Source organism: Parus major, chromosome 15 (assembly GCF_001522545.3).
Source record: "Parus major isolate Abel chromosome 15, Parus_major1.1, whole genome shotgun sequence".
In the NCBI taxonomy this organism is placed as follows: domain Eukaryota; kingdom Metazoa; phylum Chordata; class Aves; order Passeriformes; family Paridae; genus Parus; species Parus major.
Genome location: NC_031784.1, coordinates 2,049,270 through 2,067,733, shown reverse-complemented (window position 1 = coordinate 2,067,733; position 18,464 = coordinate 2,049,270). Strand labels below are relative to the sequence as shown.

The 18,464-nt window shown below is 45.6% G+C and overlaps 1 long non-coding RNA gene across 1 annotated transcript in view; it reads right to left on the bottom strand.

Annotated features, from left to right (window-relative positions):
* LOC117245205 overlaps window positions 1–17,968 on the bottom strand; it is a 79,561-nt gene extending 61,593 nt beyond the window's left edge. The window contains exons 1-3 of the long non-coding RNA XR_004499613.1: window positions 17,649–17,968; window positions 9,781–9,850; window positions 1,045–1,189 (exon numbers count right to left, since the gene is read on the bottom strand). This is a non-coding gene — a long non-coding RNA (uncharacterized LOC117245205). The remainder of the gene's footprint in view (window positions 1–1,044; window positions 1,190–9,780; window positions 9,851–17,648) is intronic.
* Window positions 17,969–18,464: the final 496 nt, after the last annotated feature.

The window sequence follows — 18,464 nt, the reverse complement described above, 5'->3', positions numbered from 1 at the left end:
AAAGCAGTGTTCCTGCTGTTGGGCTGCTGCCAGAGCTATTTCCTTCAAGTGAACCTACTGTGGACAGCAGACCTGTGCAGTCAAGAATTTAACAAGCCAAAATGACTCCCATGGTATTTGGGCTACCAAAGACAGCCAGCCCAGCCCAGCAGGTTTCCCCCAGCAGCTTGCTAAGCTGTCAGCCACAGATGCCCCTCGCTGTCTCCACACACAGGCTGGCAGCACAAAGGGCCAGGCACGCTCCTGCATTTAACAAACCACAGAAAGCCCAAACCAGCATGACAGCGGACACAAACAAGAATGTAATTAGTGCTGGATTATAAATCTCTGGCTAGGTACCTGGAAACACTTGCATTGTGAGGGAAAGCAACAGCCTCGCTCATGGCATTTGGGCTTAATTTAGGTCACGATTACAGACAGGGTGCTCTGAGCTGGCAGGGGTCAGATGGCAAATCAAAAACAGGCTCGTATTTGTCTTGCCTCCTGCTGCTAGCCTCACCTTTCCAGCCCCACAGCCCAGACAGAGGCAAGCACTGTTCTCCTCTGGCCAGCTGGTGAGCAGCAAGTGTGGTGCAATTCACGCTTGCTCTGCTTGCACTGTGTCTGTCCATGGAACAGGAGAAAAGACAACATAGTTGGGTTTTTTGCTCTAAAGAGCATTTTAAATCAAGAAAGCAGAGAAGTCCAAACCCAGCGAGTGGAGTGTGCAGGTCAGCTTCTGTGTGGGGCACATGAGTTGAAGACAGGCCCTGCACAGCCTTGTTATCAGAGAACCCAGACACAAACTTTTGAAAAGACCCCAGGGCAGCTCTGAAGCTCCAACTCACAGCCCAGAATATTTCTTGTCAGACAGGGTGACAACCCAGAGCGTGGCAGATCCAAGACCTTTGCTGGCTCTCAGGCACACGCCAGTGAGTAGGATCTGCAGTGAATTTAGAAACTCCCTGCCATCCCCAGAACCACACGGTGCCAGTTGGATCTGCAGCCACGTCTGCCTGAGCAGCCTCCCAGCCCTGACAGACAGAGGAAGGAGCCGTGACTCACCCAAAACTGGAGGGGAGGTGCGAGACTCCAGACCTTGGCATCCCACCTCTGGATCCTGCATCCCTCCTAAAGCATTTCAGAGCTGGTTTCCATCCTTGCTTGAGCGGGATCGAGAAGCCAGGGTCTGACAATCCAGGAGGCAATCCTGTGAACAGAGTGAGGAAGGGACTTTTAACAGAAACATTAATAAATGAACTGCCTTTTCAAAGGGCCAGACGGTGTTTGAAGTGTTAATGGTTGAAGGCTACCGTATGATTTAAAAGCTTGCTGGTGTGGACACTGGCAGGCTTTGTTTGAGGTGGTTTGCATTTCAGGCCCACCAGCTCTCATTCATCTCCAGAGAGGCAAATTTAGCTGTCACTTGAACTGAACCCTGACTGACACTTCATGCTGATTTTCTCAGGAGTTTGGTGGCTGGTCAGTCAGTCCTGGCAGGAAAGCAACACAAAACTAGCTGCAAAGGTTTGGATCTGATCTAAAATCCCTCTGAGTCCCTGCAAAACATTCCTCTGATATCAGTAGGTTTTGGATGGGGGCCATCACAAACAAGACATGTGCTAAAGTACATCACAGTTATTTCTATACAGGAGAGCAAAACAGGTTTCTGAGGGACAACTAGCAGCTGGAGAGGGGAGTGGGAGTCTGGTCCCTCAGGAATAGCTTGTGCCTCAATGAATGCCATGTTAGCCAAGGAAGAACAATGGTCCCAGCTTTCCTATCCTGGCCTCTTGGGCACATTTGGACTTCTGCCAATATGCCTGGAGATTCTTAAGTGCAATCAGGCTCCAGTTTCTCCTACCAGTTTGCAGATATCCTGCCACCTGTAGAATTTTACTCTTTAACCCCACACTATTGTGAATAGGGCTCTGAAGTACAACAAGCAGCACATCAGGAATCAGGCAGCCCAGCTTTTCCTCTGGCAAAGCAAGGCAAAGAAAAGTTATTCAACTCTGCTCTTTGAAGCTCAAGATAACTTCCAAAGAATAGGCAGCTCAAAATAAAAAACTTCTACTTGAGAGACAGAAGACTTGAGAGACACTCAAAATAAAAAACTTCTACTTGAGAGACAGAGAGACTACAACTAAAGCTGTCTTGGGGCAGAATGGGTCAAGCACAGCCACCTCAAAGCTCTTCTCCCTGCCAGAGTGCAGTGTCAGATGCTTAAGGAAAGCCTTGCCAGAGGAATCTGTGCATCTTCTAAGCAATTAACAATTGGGCATCAAAGCTTTTTGTGCACATGGGCTGTAGGACAGGATTTTTTCCTTAGTGCTGTTCTCTATGGCTCCATTCCCCATGGCTCTGAACTCAGCCAGCATGAAAAGGATGCTTCCTAAACCTGGGTACATCAGCACTCATGTGCCACAGTCAATTATTTCTTCATCAAATGGTTCCTAATTATGGGCAGTCACTTAAGTAAGTGCTTAAGCCTGGCAAGGCAGGAGGTCCAGGTTGTCTCAGTGCTCTCAGAGCAATGTGGGGCTCCTGGGAGAGTCACACATGAGATTGCAAAGGGAAAGCACAAATTGCCAGGCAGAAGCCAAGCACACAATCACAGAATCCACCAAAGGTGGGGACTGGTGAGACCCACACTGTGTGAGAGCACATCTTTCAGGGTACCCTGGCTTTCAAGGAAACAGAGTTTCATCTGGATGGGTCCATGACAATGCCAAGGCTGCAATCCAGTGTGCTAAGAAGGACTAGATTAAATATATCCATCTTTTCTCCCAAAAGATGGAACAGAACAACTCCACAAGTAGTTCATTTGCACAGCCATTTTACACCTGCAGTCACTTTCCCCCCTAGATCAGACTGGGTTAGGGAGGGACCATATGGGTCATACTGGTCAGGCCAGCAGGTGGGAGATTGCTGGGAGTCTCCTCATTGCATTTAGCACAGATGATGACAAGCTGACTACAGCTTTGGGTCTTCCTATAGAGAGAACTCTAGGCAGCTTGTGAGAAGTAGACTCATGACATTAAATACCAGATGGTTTTTTAGAAAGATGACACAGTTGGGAGAACAGCCCACTGATTAGTTTTGAGCTGCATACGACCATACACTCTTCCTGTCTGCAGCCACTCAGACCCTGTGGCAGCAGGCAAATGCAGCTTAAAGTATCATTTTTTAGCTATTAAAAAGCTGACAGTTTTTATCTGCCAGCAATTTTTCAGTAACAAATTCAGGATCATCATCGATTTTATTCACCCAATAATTATCGGTGTGCAGATCACTTACTGGGTATTTGAAACCCGGGTGCTTTGCTGTGGCCATGTGAAGGGCATCACTCAGGTTCCTGAGAGAATCTTTGTGCTGTGATAACTTGCAACCCCCCTCTAAAATATACAGAAAAGGTAATATTTTAGCCAATCTAGGAATGCACTAGAAGTACACAAGTAATCCAGTTACAGGAAAGAGCAGGGAAGATGCCAAGCCTGTCAGAGGATCAAGAAGAAAGCAGAGATAAATGTAACTCATGTGCTTTAAAAATAAATCAATAAAGACAATCCTTGTTTTACTGTTTTTCCCCCAACCTGGTAAAATATGCAATTAGCTCATTTACAGATCAAGAATTGATGGTTTAGGGACAAATTTCTCCTTGTTTGCTTCCCTTCACTCCTAAAGGTTGAAGTTAATGGAAAAGTTACTAAGAAGTTTCTCATTTGATGTGCCTTCTAAAGTTACATAAATTTCAGTAAAATCAAAATGTTTTCTGAGAAGTTTTCAATCCCCTCCAGCCCCTGTCAGCTCCCCACACCTCCCAAACAAATCTGTGAAAAATGATATTCGTGGTAAAATTTCCATTTGGATAAAGAACATTTCATTAAGGAACAGAATGAGACACTGAATACAAAGTTCAGACCAATTTTAGTTGAAACATTGGCTACATATGTTTTCCCACATTGCTTTTCTTCATCTAATTTCTTATTATTTTTCTGCATTTTATTTTTAATGGAAAAAGATGTTCTGATAAAAAGGACTTAGAGGTTCCCAGGTTGAACCATACAGAGGTTTTGTATCTCCTGGGTTCTTCACAGACCAGGACTCCGTTTGTTTCAAATATGCACTACCATTTATTCCAAATAAACTCCATGAATCAATCTGTGTAATAGAAACCAGAAAAGTTTATGCAAAACAAATACAGAAAGTCATAAATACTGCATTTAAGATGTCATTTTTGTGGCTGGTATATTTCTAGGGTGTGTTTTTACTGTTCGTGGGATAAGTTTTTCAGAAACGTTAAAATCTTTCCTCCCTTCCATTCTCTGTAGGTTTATCCCAAAGAAATAACGAGCTGAACTCTATAAACCAGCATTTATTAAATCCAAATGGGCACTTCATCTTACAGTAGCTTTCAATATAATCTATTTGATCTTTCAAAGTAGTTGGAAAATTATTTCAAGGGGAACTTTCACAGAACAAATTAACTTGAAAGAAGAGAACATTTTATACCCCAAAGAGAGAGGAAAGCAATTTCCTCAGTTTTCCCCTTTCTGGATTCCCCTCAGCCCAACTGCAGATGCACAGATTTGGAGAGACAATCTGGGGCTGCTGTTGCCTGATCTTGGCAGGGATGCCAGAAGCTCACAGAGAGCAGAGCCACAGGCTCGTGGGGCCATAAGGCTACAACCATGACAAGTTCTTCTTTGGGGAAGCTCCAGATTGCAGAGGAGATGAGAAGGAGCAGACTCATAGAAACTAAAAATGGTTTGCTCAAGCTGCAATTAAAAATCTACCTCTTAAAAGTTACCCTCTGTATTTTTAGAGGGACTTTATTTCCTGTCTGCTACAGCTCTTCAAAGTGCTTAAGTCACTAGATAAAAATAGCACTGGGGCCATAACCTTCTCAGCACATCCAGGCACCTGCCAGTTTGAAGAATCCAAACATTAAGGCAGTAAAGGGACACTGAGAGGGTGGAGCCCCAGGATAGACGGGTGTTGGGGTGTTCCACCAAGAGCTAAATCCATCACTTGGCAAACATGATGTCCCTGTTCTCTCTCCAACAGCCCACTGATTCTCTTTGGATTCATTCAGCTCCTCCAAGCATTGAAAAAATAAAAAATCTTTCTGAACAAGTTTCTTAAATTAACAGCAGAACACTAGGAATCTTCGTCCAGTCTAAAATCCCTGTATGAATTTTCTTCATCAGACCAAAGTAAAAATGCTAATTTTCTCTGTCTCCATGCAGGTGGAGGCTGCAAGAACCAAACAGAGAATGAAACTGGGAAGGACTAGGCATTTTGGGTCACAGGGGTGAGACAGCCAAAGGAAAAAAAAGACAAGTTTTCTGTATGAATGTCAGAGGATTTGGAAGTAGCCTGCCTGAAGCATTTCATCCAAGGCCTGAATCACACCATTCCCTACCACACACACTGCTGAAGGTTTCTGTCTCCAAAGTCTGCTGTCCTACATTCCCTTAATGGCTGCCAAGTTTACCTGAGGAATGCTAGCTTCACTATCCTAAGATGTAGTGAAAAAAATTAAGATTTTGAAAGGCTTTAGAAAAAGAGGATTCCCTTAGTGTGCTCTTTCAGAGATCAGATATTTGTTTCATCCTTTTGGGGAGGTTACAATCTCTATGTTCTTTAAGCTTTTCTGTAAGCTGATTTCTTCTTTTGGGCTGAATTACTGATAAAGCCATACAGCACTGGGAGCTGTAACACAAGAACTGAACTAGTACCCACCAGGTTTTCTTCCACAGCTGCACAGTGAGGTAGGGAAGGGCTGAGGAATACTTTGTCCTTATATTAGAGGTGAGGAACCTGAGGCATGATGTGAGGACAAATATGTGATTTGGCCAACATCAGAAAACAGCCAATGGCAGGTTGTGAAAGCCTCATTTTGGTACCCAAGCAATAAATGCCTCTCCTGCTTTAGTAATGATAGGGGTGTCTCTTTGATCTCTGCCCTTCAGTGCTGGATTGCAGACAAGCCTTTCTCAGATGCCCATGAAAGCTTTAAATCCCACTGAGCAATACAGAAACCCTGCTGGCAGATGCACACAGAGAAGAAATTGCCAGCACCCTGGGCACAATGTAGGATCTGCCAAGAGCACAAACTCCATCAGCTCTCACTGGGCACCTACTTCCTCCAGCACCCAAAAGCCTACACAGAGCCAACAACAACCAAACTCCAGACAGGAGCTACCCACTGGCTCAAGAGAAACCTCAGTTCACCTTTAACCACCTTGCTCAGCACAAGTAATCTTTGTCTGAGCTAAGAGCCATGGCCTGGCACTTCTCTCTGGGCCAGCTACAAAGCTTCCCTGTACTCTACATAACCTCCCAAGAGAGACAAAATCATCTGCTGCTCCATGTTTAACCCAGGCAGGTGGTTTTACCACAGGCTGCTCAGTGGATGCTGTGTTCCACCCCAGAGGGGGCTGGATTTCATCTATTTAAAATGGGAGTGGGGGAACAGACAAGGGAGTGAAGCAATGCTTTTATGATGTGTTTCCTGAAGGAATGTTGGGAAGTCCAGCTGACATTAAGGAGTCTCCTGTTCCCCTGTCATAATTAAAAAATAGCTCCCCCTCTGCTTATTTGCAGATCTCTGAGTAGTCTTTCCTAGGAGAAGGAGGATGCAGAGCTGACAAGAATATGACAAGACCCATTCCAGGAGAAGGGATCCACCAAAGAGTTGCAGGCCATGTTGTAAAGTTATAAAACTAGATGGCTGGAGGAGGCAAAGCTCTTCAGGACATCCAACCTCCATGCCCCAGTCAGGGAGCTGCAATCATTCTAGATCAGGGCATTTCAAAGGGAGCTGTGCAGTCACAGCCTCCAAAACTTTTGCTGCAGCCGATTTTGAGGAAGGCTGTTGACAAGGAAGAGAACTGTAATAAATGGGTTACTCCTGTGACAAGGCACAGAACTATTTATAGCAACCTTGAACTCCACTGCTGGTTAAATCTGCATGATGGAGAGACACCAAACAAGGACATCCCTCCTCTTCAGGCAGCTGGATTAATTCAGCAGAGCAGAAAGCATCCACAGGGAGCCTGATACTGCTGTATGTTGACCCAGGAAAGGGGCAGCACAGCATGAAGCTCAGCAGAGCCTGGAGAAAGTCTCTCCGAAGAGCATCTCTAGACATTTGCCCTTTTCCATTACAGGGAAGAAAATCAAGTGAAAGAAATTTGGAGAGCCTTAGATGGATAAGAACTCACCCAGAATGGCTGTACATGGGCCAAGGTTCTGCAGAAGAGGCTGATGATGTTTTGGGATGGGAATGCAGAGAGGTAGGAGGGTGTGTACCACTGGAGGCATGGGGCTGGTGAGTGGCCAGCAGGCTGGGTGCAGGTGAGATCAATGAGTTGCCATGGGAGCAGCACTGCCACGTTAAAAAGCATGGGTGGGATGTGCAGGAGCAGGAGGGGTGCAGGAGCAGGAGGGGTGCAGGAGCTCCCTCATGCAGCCCCTGGCAAGCTGCTGGAGGGAGGAAGCCTGCTCCTGCAGATGCAGAGGAGCTGTCAGGGGACAGAACACTCCTCCCAGCTCTGGCAGAGACTGTGCAGATGCTCTGGCCAAGTCACGTTTTAACAGCCCCATGCCTCAGTTTCCCCAGCTGTAAACTATTACAGGGATGTTTTGTGGCTGAACGCAGCCCATACTCACAAAGCAAGCAGAGCTCTTTGGATAGATGATCCCAAGGAATATAAAGCATTTACTTGAGATTTTTTTCCTGTGCTTCTCTCTGATCTTTGATGCTGACACCTAAATAATTTACAATGTGAAGAAGGAAGGAAAAGACCAGAAGCAATCACACCAAAGCATCCAGCCTCCTCCAGGCATGGCCCAGGAGTTTTGGGGAAGGAAGGAATGTACTCCCACCCCACCCCTTCATCAGTCCCTCTGCATGATGACATGCAAGTGCTTGTTGATCAGTTTATGGATCTGGGGACTGACAGACTTTGAAGTCAGAGCTTGGCATCCCCTGTTATATGCTAGGACTTGAAACGATCAAAGCTGCCAGCATTTTTGAGGCCTCATGAATGAGCTGCACTGGTAATGGGAGCTCAGAATTCAGGATTGGCTCCTAATCTCCCCAAGAGCGTCACAAGCATGAGCACACATTCTGTGGGCAATTTGGTGGCCTTTCAGTGTCTGCATTCCATGCTGTGAGCAGCAGAAGGAGGGCACACTACAGCACTGCACACATTGCACTACTCATCACTGTTTCCTAGAGTGAAGGATGCATTCTGCAAGCAATTCTAGGCAGGATTTCCTACAAAGAGGCACTAATGACAACAAAAACGTTAGCTCAGCTTTTAGATTCCAGCTGGAGTTTGCAGATGTGGTAGACAGGGATAAATACCCTCTTGTTTTTTCAGAGGAGTGACTTTTCTAGGTGGAGGGACTGCACTTTCTTTGTTACAGGGTCAGATCCTGGATAAGAGCTGTTTGGTGTCCTAGTCCTTTTTAAGTGAACATATCTGAGCAGGGGAACAGGAGAAAGAAAAAGAAGGTATAGAGCAGCCCTGAGGGCACAACTGCCTCTCAACAGTCAGAGTGACCCTCTTTCATGAGGCATCTGGGACACAGATATGAGCTGCTTCCAGTCTGATGTGGCTGGAAGGGGCAGAGGGCAGAATCCATGTGAGAAGTTTTACAACCTGAAGCCTGAGCGTCAATCTAGCAGCCTACATGATCCGTGTGTAGTGCACAGGTATAAATCAAACTCCTGAATATGAGTTTTCTTTGATTAACATGTCCAACAACTTCCTTGCATTCCTTGCAATGCTCTTTGAAATTTGAACAAGCAAAGCTCTGTCCCAGCAGCCCCGTTAAATTGTCTGGTGGAGAGAGGAGCAGCAGGAATGCAGGCTGCTCAAACAGCCTTTTGATAGACCAGACTTGCTCAGCTCAGAAATGCTGTCTGAGTGCAAGCTCCAGCTACGTGCCCAGACTGCTCTGGCCTGCCCTCATCCTGAGGTCCTCCTTGGGAGGACTGTCAGTGTGACAGCAGACCAGACCTTCACTGAGTGCCTGCCCTTCAATTCCAGTCTTGCAGATTTTCATACATACAGAGCCCCCAAAATCACACCATCATCCAACACCAGGAAGATATTTGGCATGTCAAGAGTCTAATCCTGGGTTGTGACATTCTGTGTTGCCCTTGTGACCAATGCTCTCATGTGGTTTTTCTGGATTAATACATATTAAGCAAGAGCTGTGAATTCCCAGACTCCCCAGACACTAATTCAGCCTGTAAATGAGCCAGGCAAGGGACCACTGAGACATCACCACAAACACCCTTGGAGTTCTTGCACACCTCATGAGTATAGCTTATCAGTGTCTGTCTTAACTAGGAAACAGTTATAGGCTGTAAAATTCACATCACATATCCTGTTTCTGAGAAACTGTTCTTGGCCCAGAAGTTAGTTCAAAGGCACTCAAGTACCATGCTTGAAATTCAAGACCACCTCTCTGATTTCTCTCCACCACACGGTGAGAGGATCAAATTCACCTTTTGCTGGGACTTAGGGTTTTTTTTACTGAAAAACTATTAAAGACTGACATGCTGTTCACAGAGATGTCACAGCTCTGGACTCACTCTGGGCTTGTTGCAAAGAGGCTTAAAGCTTTACAATGCCCACCACCAATGCAAAGTCATCTGCTTGAGAGAACTCATTATAATAAGTCAGACTCTACTAAAACCAGGAAAACTGAATTTGTCTAAATGAAAAGGTCTTCTGAGAGCACTCAAAGATCACAGCATGAAAATAGAGCACATACCTGAATTGCCTTGGTCAGCTGTAAGTGGAGCTCAGTGCTGTTGTTTCTCCATGCCTCAGACCCACAGAAACTGCAAGAAGAAACCCATGAGGATGGGTCCCAGTGTGCTCAGAGCTGGATCTACCCCAGCTCTCAGCCAGCAGTTCTGCTGCTGTTTGGAATGGCAGCAGCTCCCACATTTTTGCACTGCAGACCCTCAGTTCAACATCTCGAGCGCCAGTGGAGACACAGTGCACACACATCTCTACAGCTCACTATTCATGGACCTCTTGTGCTCCTCATTGGGGCACTGAGTAATAATTTTACATCTTTTAAGAATCCAACAAGGCATTAATAATTCAAGAGTCACAAGCTGAAGTGGCACTCAGAGTTGGGTGAAATAAGAATTTACAGTGATGGGCACCACCACTCCCTCTCTTTCACCTGAAAGCTTTAAATATACAGTTTGGCTAGAAAACCTTGAAGAATTCCAGATTTTTTGAATCAGAACTGAAATCAGAATTGCTTTCATCAGGCAGCATCAAACTAAAAAGGTCATTCAGAAGTCTTGTGTGATTTAATAAATGTATATAATTTAGCTGCCTGGGTTTCTTATTAGTGAAGTTAATTGCTGTATTTTAGTTTTCTTGCCATTTCTTAACTAAAAGCATTCTTTTTCTTTATGAGTCAGTCAGCAGGTGTACACATAACTTTATGTCAACATCTGATTACTACTTATTGCTCATTTAACTCAGCAAAATATAAAAATTGGACCATGTCTCTAGGAAAATAAATAAAAGGAGAATGTTGTGGAGTTAGAGCAGAGAGGTTTTTTTTTTAAAATCAAAACAGGAGAGGTTTTCTTGAATATTTTTTCCAAGCACTGTTGTTATAGGTGTTTCCTGAGGAAGTGACGGACTTCCCCCCATTCCATGACTTGCACCCTCTAGTTTCTATTTTTTTTTCTTTCAGCACAGAGTCCAAGAGGTACGAGCAGGCCAGCACAGTGGACAGTTATTTCACTTTGCTGCTCAAATGAACTGATAGGAAGAGAACCAGACTTCTTTGTACTCCAGTAAAGCAAAGCAGGGCACAGAGGTGGCAGTGTGCTTAATTTTAGGCAGGTGCTTTGCTAAGCTGTGGCCACTACAAGCCACACAAACCCATCAGTGAAATTAAACATAATTTAGTTATTTTTATGACTGCACTTCGGTGCAGGGCTCCTGCAATTGGAAGCCACCTGGCTGGGGATGGGTTTATGTTCTGCATTTCCAGAGCTCCCTGCTCAGCATGGCTCAGAGGGCTCCTGGGGCTCCACAGGAGCTGCTCCAGCACCGTGATCTTATGAGGGTCCCTTGAGAGCCTGGTTTCAGCCTTTTGTTGCCATCAACAGCCAACACACCAGTCCTGTGGTAGGCAATGCCCTGCATATGAGGTGGAATGTGGAAGGCAACTCTTTAAATTAGCCAGTGATGGACACAGTTCTTCTTTCCTCTACCCCAAGCGGGTGATCCCAACAACTTCACATCACTTTTCACAGGAGGAGGTGACAGGTTCTGCACCTGACCCACAGACTCCCCCAGTTCAGGGTGGAGGGAACTGGATTTTTATGGTTGGTTTAGCTCTTTTATACAGAGGAGCAGCTCATAAAGACAGAGCTTCAGGCATGTTAAAAGCTTTAGAGAAAGGCAGGTTCAGATCAGCAGTGAGCTCTAACCCACATGTACAGATATGTAGATTATCCTCTAAAATTAACACCTAGGATGGTGCTCATAGCTTTGTAAAGAAAACGAGAGAAGCCTTAGGTAGCTGTGCTGGTGCTGCTATGATTGTGATTTAGTTGCTAAAAATTATTATTTGACTTTTCCTTGTGTACATGGATTTAACTTTACAGTATCACACCTCAGTGGAACACGTCAGCTCAGAGGCTTCACTGCATCTCATGTTCAGCCAGTGACAACTTCAGGAGAACAGGCTGATCCAGGGCACAGGCAAAATGTTCCCTTTAGGACTTTGTTGCTGTGACATTCTCAGCAGTCACTGTAAATCTGCTGTTGCTTTTCCTCCCCTCATCTTCCTCCCCTTCAAAACCCAGCATGGCCCATTTCCCCTGGCTTTGCAAACACCTCTCCCAGACATTTACAGTGCAATATTTAGCAATGGGAAGTTGCTTCTTTGGCAAGTTTCCAAGCTGCTAAATGAGAAGTGCTGCAGGAAGGCGATGCTTTCTCCCACTGGGTTAACACCCTTCCCCTCAAGTGTGCATAGGGGGGCTTGAAGCCAAGTCTTGTTTCTTAGATACTCTGAGTAATGAGAGCTCATAGAAAAGCTATTGCAAGACATAAACTTTGGTTTTCATGCACAGAAGATTCCACTTAGGCCCAATGCAGAATACAGCCGGGCAGAACACAGGCCCTGGTGCCAGCTTTATGCATCCTTAGCCAAGAGCTGTCCATGGAAATGACCAAAGGAAAGTGTCAACAGTACACAGAAGCACTAACTGTAAATCAGGGTAGAAAGCAAAACTTAACTTTCTGTGCAGACACAAAAATGGGTAGCAAAGCTGTCCTCTTGTTTTACATTGACACACCTGCTGCATAGCTCAGCATAGTCACTCCAGACTGGCACCAGCATTCCTGAAAAAATCAAGTCAGCAACCTCCACCTCAGCTGAGGCTGCTAGTTAATCAGAACAGGGGCTGCACAGGCAACAGACTTCCATGGGCTTTTACCATTGTTCCTTAGCCAGCATTGATCAGAGAACTAAAAAAGGTTGCCAAGTCCTCAAAAGATTTTAGTGTGAGAGATGCAGACCACATGTGCTGGATGGTAAACAGCTCTTGAGGATCAGAATGAAAAGGTCTTTATAGTCCAAGCAAACAAAAGTAAATGCCAGAATCTAAAAGAAACAGAACTTTCCAAAAGCCTGAGGCTACCAAGATTTCAGAGCTGAAAGTGTAACCTTGCTTGTTTCTTAGAAAGACCTAAAGCACACCACATTATCAGGAGAGATGACCCTGTGCTGTTCCCAGCAGGGCAGCAGTCTCTTTTGATTCTCATCTCATTTCCAAGCACCCATTTGAGCAAAGTCACTCCATGATATTGCTTGAGCCTCCTATTAAAGCTACCTGCAGTTGGTTACTTTGTAAGGGGGTAGGCAGCAGAGAGGAATATAGTCAATGAGGCAAATACCATTTATACCATTTAGTGAATACAGCAATCCAGCCTAAGTCACACCACCAGAAACACAGTCCTAACACATAGAAAGCTTTGAAATACTTTGTTTTTCTGCTTTAAAAACATGCATGCTAAAACAGAGCTGAAAGAAGGAAAGAGTTTGCTTTTGAGACCATAAATCTGAGGACCAAGTAAAAGTACGTGGATTGGAAAGGACTGCAATTTAGCCATCACCGTCTGGTGCTGCTGGGTATGTAGAATTGTTTCACAAAGATCCTTGGCCCCGTTTCAAGCATCCTCAGAAGCAGATCAGTGAAGCTTTGTGCAGAAGACTGCCTAGAATTTTAACCCAGTTGGGAACTAAAGGCTCCTGCAGGATAAATCCTCAGGCAAATGTCCCACTTGGCCCCAGGACACGCTGCCTCTGTGAAGGCTGATGAATGCCTGCAGCTTTGAGGTTGGACAGATTTGGTTTATTTAAACTAAAGTTTTGGCTGCTGCAGCATAAACCTACTACTGCTCATGCAGTCCTGGGGCTGTGCAGGGCTGCTTCCCCCACTTCAGCACAACTGGTGCTGCGGCTGCCAGCGGCTGCTGCTCCAGTTCCTCCGAGGGTGTCTGCTCTCTGCAGATGGCTCTGCAGCACCACTGCCATGGAGCAGGATGAAATGCAGCCTGGCAGCCTCCTCCCAGCCCAAATCCACTGCTGGCCCACTGCTGTTGGTCTTTCCCCATCTCAGTCCCTCTCCCAGTGCATTAACCAGCCCTGCCTCGCTGGTTTCAGTGACGCTGCTCTGTTTATTCCAGGATGAACACACACATCCAATCTGTTCAGAAAGTCTCAACAGCTCTGGCAAGGCAGGCCTCCATCTGGAGTGTCCATCTTTGCTGCCTTCAGCTCTGGAGGAGCAGAGAAGTGACAACAAACTTGGGCAAAGGAGAGCCAAAAAGCATCTGAATATCATCCCTTCTAGCTACCACACGGGTCAGCAGCCAACATGTATGACCTGAATCACTGGCTTCTGGTTTTTTTGGGTTTATTTTAGGTCATTCAGGAAAATTCCTGAGATTTATATATCCAGACTCTAGCTGGGAACTTAGTTTATGTGGGCAGAGTCATCCCAAATCAGGCGCAATATGAGGCACAGGACATGGAAAAATGCAATGTCAGTAGAAAGGCTGAAAAAGATGCTTTGAGATTAGAGATGCTTTGACACTTGAAGCTCATCCTACACAATCCACACTGGTACCACATAGAGAATACAATCTCTGTCTCCAAATCTTTAACAAATAACACAAATCAACGATGAGAGAGTCCACAAATTTGAGAAGCTTGTAAAGCAGCACCAACACTTTAGTTCTTTTATGGCCCTGTAGGTAAACAGAAGAAGCATGGTACACCTTGAGCCTCTTTTATTCCCCTTAAGAAATTCTTTCCAGTGCTGTTTTACAGGTTTGCACAGCCTTGCAATGAACAGACACCCCACAGCAAACCAGGCATTTAAAAAACACACTAAGCTACCATGAAGTAAATTACTGACTTAACAGCCAGGCACCTACAGGTATAATTTGGTTTCATTTGAAGAACAAATTAAAGCAGTGTGCATATTAGCTGTGAGCTGCAAGGGGGCAGAAAAAGACAGTTTGGAAACTTTCCAAAGTGCACAAGATTAAAGAGGCCCTGCCAAAACAGCTCCCAGGAGACAGCAGTCACACCAAGAAGGAACAGCTCCCAGGGAGAGCCAGACCCACACCCAGGTACAACTGCATGCAGGCTCCCACCAGAGGGGCAAGGGAAGGCTGCATTTGACCCATAAACTCCAAAGCAGGGGAAGATTTGGGTCAACAAGAACATTGACAGGGACAGAAAAGACCAGGGCATGGTGAGCAATTGGATGGATATTAAAATTATTGGGTCATAATGCACTTTTTCTTTATGCCCTTTCCCTAAAGCCCAGGGGGAGCCATACAGACTTCCCTCTCCCAGTATCAAATCTAGCACTTCAGTGTATTTTAGGGTTTTACTAGTACCTATCACTTCTGTTAAATCCCAGTTCCAAAGGCTTAAGTGGGAAAAACATGACCCCAAGGCACTCATCAAAAATTTCTTACAACAAAGAACACCACCACAGTGACAGCATGTCTCAGGCCACAGTTTCATCAGATATACAACTGTTGCTATTGCAGGAATATTTGACCAGATCCAGAGTCTCCTCAAAGGGATAGGACTTGTTTCCTTACTAGCTTAGTCTCCTTTACCCACACCTCTTCTGCTTACCATCTTTTTGCTGCTGCTAAAGAGGAGAGCAAAGGATGAAAACAATCAAGCAGCTGAAAAGGAAAATAAGGAACAGCCACGGAGGGCTTCAAAGTTAAGCAAGGAAGTAATTAGTGGAACAGCTGAAAGAGGAAGGCATCAACAAAAGGCAAAATGGTAAAAGAGTCAGATGAAAGTGGAGAGGGATAATGAAGAGACTATTAGCAGCTTCAAGGCTGGTCTTGGATGCTATCCTCCAGTTATTTTTTCCACCCTGTCCCTGGAGGAGTGCCTTTCCTTCAAACCACTTGGATTTCTGAACTCTGTACTGCTCCCTGCCCACCCTGGTCAGGGTCCAGATTGAACTGCTGCTTTCCCTCTTCTGACTCTGAAGGCCACTGAAAGTCTCAGCACTTTCCTTCCTCAAACAAAGCACCTGGATATCAGCTGTGCAACCCAATCTGAGTCAGGCAGGGAATGTTCTCTCAACAGCACTGCTCACACTCCTGCCCTGTGGAGTCAAAGGACACAAGGACTGTGCTGAAGAAGGGCACAGTCAGACCTTTGGAGCAGGGGAACAACTTGACATGAAATCCTGCTGGAGCACTGCAGAGGGAGGCTTGGTTGGTGTCAGTTCAGAACATGAGACTGTAATAATATTTGCCCTCGGTTCAACTTCATGTGCTACGTACAAAAGCCTCTGTTTGAATAAAGGAATGGCCAGGGAAACATGAACTGAGAAGAGCCAAGAAACTCAAAGCAAAGTCCCAATTCTTTTTGTCTGGAAATCTAACTGTTTTGGAAAGAAACAAAAACACACCGAAGGTAGACAAGGAAAGCTCAAAACACATTTCTTGCTGAATTTTCTCAGTTTTCCTTGATGATATTTAAGAAGGAGAGAGCAAGCACATGTGTGTTCCACAGGGTTCAAAATTATGCCCTTTTTTTCCCTCATTCAGGGAACCAGTCTGGCTGTCAGAGCAGCCTTGGTCTCCTGGATAAATAAAATCACAGTGTTTTTTCATAGCCGGCAGGGTGGGAAGTAAAAAAAGCAGCAGTCAGGCAATCTAGGCCTCACCCTGCCCCAAATTTGACCTGGGACAAACCACTTGCTCACATGGCTAAGGAACAGTCATAAGGGGACATGTGTCACAGCTTTTGCAGCCATCTAAACCAAAACAATGGTGAACTATCTCCCTGACACCTTTGCTTTGTACATTTTGAGGAGTGCTGTGCAGCACATTGAATGCCAGGGCCTTAAATGGCACCGAATCCTGGCACTCCAGAAAAGAAAATATAAGCATATTGTCAAGAGAAGTGTAAACATGGTCGAAGGCCAGAGGGATGTCAGGATATAGTAAAGTATTTCTCCATCCCTCACCTTTCAGCACAGCATTCAGATACCAGCCTTAGCAGCTGCTAAGACAGACTGGTCCACTGAGAGATGTTTGAGCCTGTACATACCATTAAATATTTTGCTTTGGTCATATGAATGCTGGTTACCAAAGCTTTCTGGGCAACTAAGACCAGTACAGCAGTGCTGAAGCACCAATATTTAGGTTTTTCCAGTTGACTCTGTTTTTCCAAATATGTTTGAGAAGGTCCAGGCAGCCTTACCTGCCCCAGACACTACCTCCTTCTCCTTGAGGTGTATTTACCCAGATGGCAGGTGGTTTATATTTCAGAAAACATTCAAGTAGGAAAACATTTGTACAGGCAGGTTCACCTCAGAGGAGTTATTTTCCTTCTCCCCTTTTTGGTGGGAATAAAGGGCCTTGCAGCAGACCCTGGAGCTAGCTAGCTACCCCTGTGTGCATGTGAGGCCACGCAGAGCCAAGGCACGGGTGGGGGACATCTGTGCTGCCAGTGCAAGGGAGGCAGAGTGCTGGGGCATTTGGCACTGCTAGGCTGAGGCAGGAGGGTGACATTGTGGATACCTTGTCTAACAATCCAGATATGACTCAGATATGCACACAAGCTCCATACTAACTGCATGTATCATTTAATTTTTATTATTGTTATTTTAATATTAAAGGAGAGGGCCTCAGCCTTCTGGCCTCTGGATGGGTTGCAGAGGGCAGGTAACCTGAGTCAGCTGTAGCAGCCTAATGAACTCAGTAATGTGTCACCAACCCATGAAGCATCAGCTCTGCAAGACTTCTCCAAACACCTGCTGCTCCCCACAGACAGAGGGAAAAAAGAACCAGTCTTGAAACAGGCAGAACCTGAAGCAGATCTAGCCAGGAAAGTCAGTAAACCCTGAGAGTGCTGTGACCTGAAAGACACAATTATTCACAACAGTTCCTTTGCTAACTGGGCATCTTCTTTCTGCATGAGGGCTTGTCAGGGAGCACCAAAAGCCTGCTGCTCCTTTCAGGAGAGGGAGCCAAACACCAAGCAGAGTAACCAGGCCAGCAGTGCCAGGCCTGTGCCAGCCAGCCCCAGCCCCAGCATACCTGAGAGGAGGGAGCAGAGCAGTGCAGGTGGCAGCCAACTTCACCTGAATCCACAGCACAGGCTGGGAATTCAGGGCAGGGTCAGACACAGTCCAGTCATCATCAAGCTCAAGGAACATCCAGGGTCAAGACAAGAACAGCCAACAATTCAGGAACCACATCAACAAGATCCACGGGCAGACATCCCTACAGCACAGCTTGGAGAGAGGAGAGCCTCAGGTCTGAGCTGAGATGGAGTCAAGGACCCACCCCTTAGCACAGAGTGTGGGTGGAGGCCCCAGGTGAAGCTCTCAGGGCAAATGACCACCTCAGGTATGGCTAATCAGGGACTACAGCAGTACAAGAAGGAAAACACGCAGGGACAGATTTCACTTCTTGTGATGGCAGTTTGTGCTATGAGGAACTGAAGAGGGATTTCTTTATGTAAGGCTGAATGAAAAAGATTTTCTTATCTGAAGGATTATTTTCTTTTATTAATTAATCCTGCTCTCTGCCAAAGTCTGCTGCAAAAGAGCAGGATGTCCTGTGGAAAAATGAAGCACAGAGAGGCTCCTATGACCCAGCTAGTCCAGCCACCTGAGGGATCCCAGTCTAGTGCTCTGTTACATCATGTTGCCTTTAATTTTATTTACACATTGCTCCCTGTTCTTATAAGCCAAGATGTAGAATCTGAAATTGTCTCCTACGTTTGCTGAAGTTTGGAAACTGGAAGCAAGCCCTGTCACTGCAGCCTGTGTCTAAAGAGCCAACTCATTTGTCTTCTTGGTAGCTTCTTTCTGTTGATCCCCAGAGGTATCCACAGTGCAGTCTCTTTCC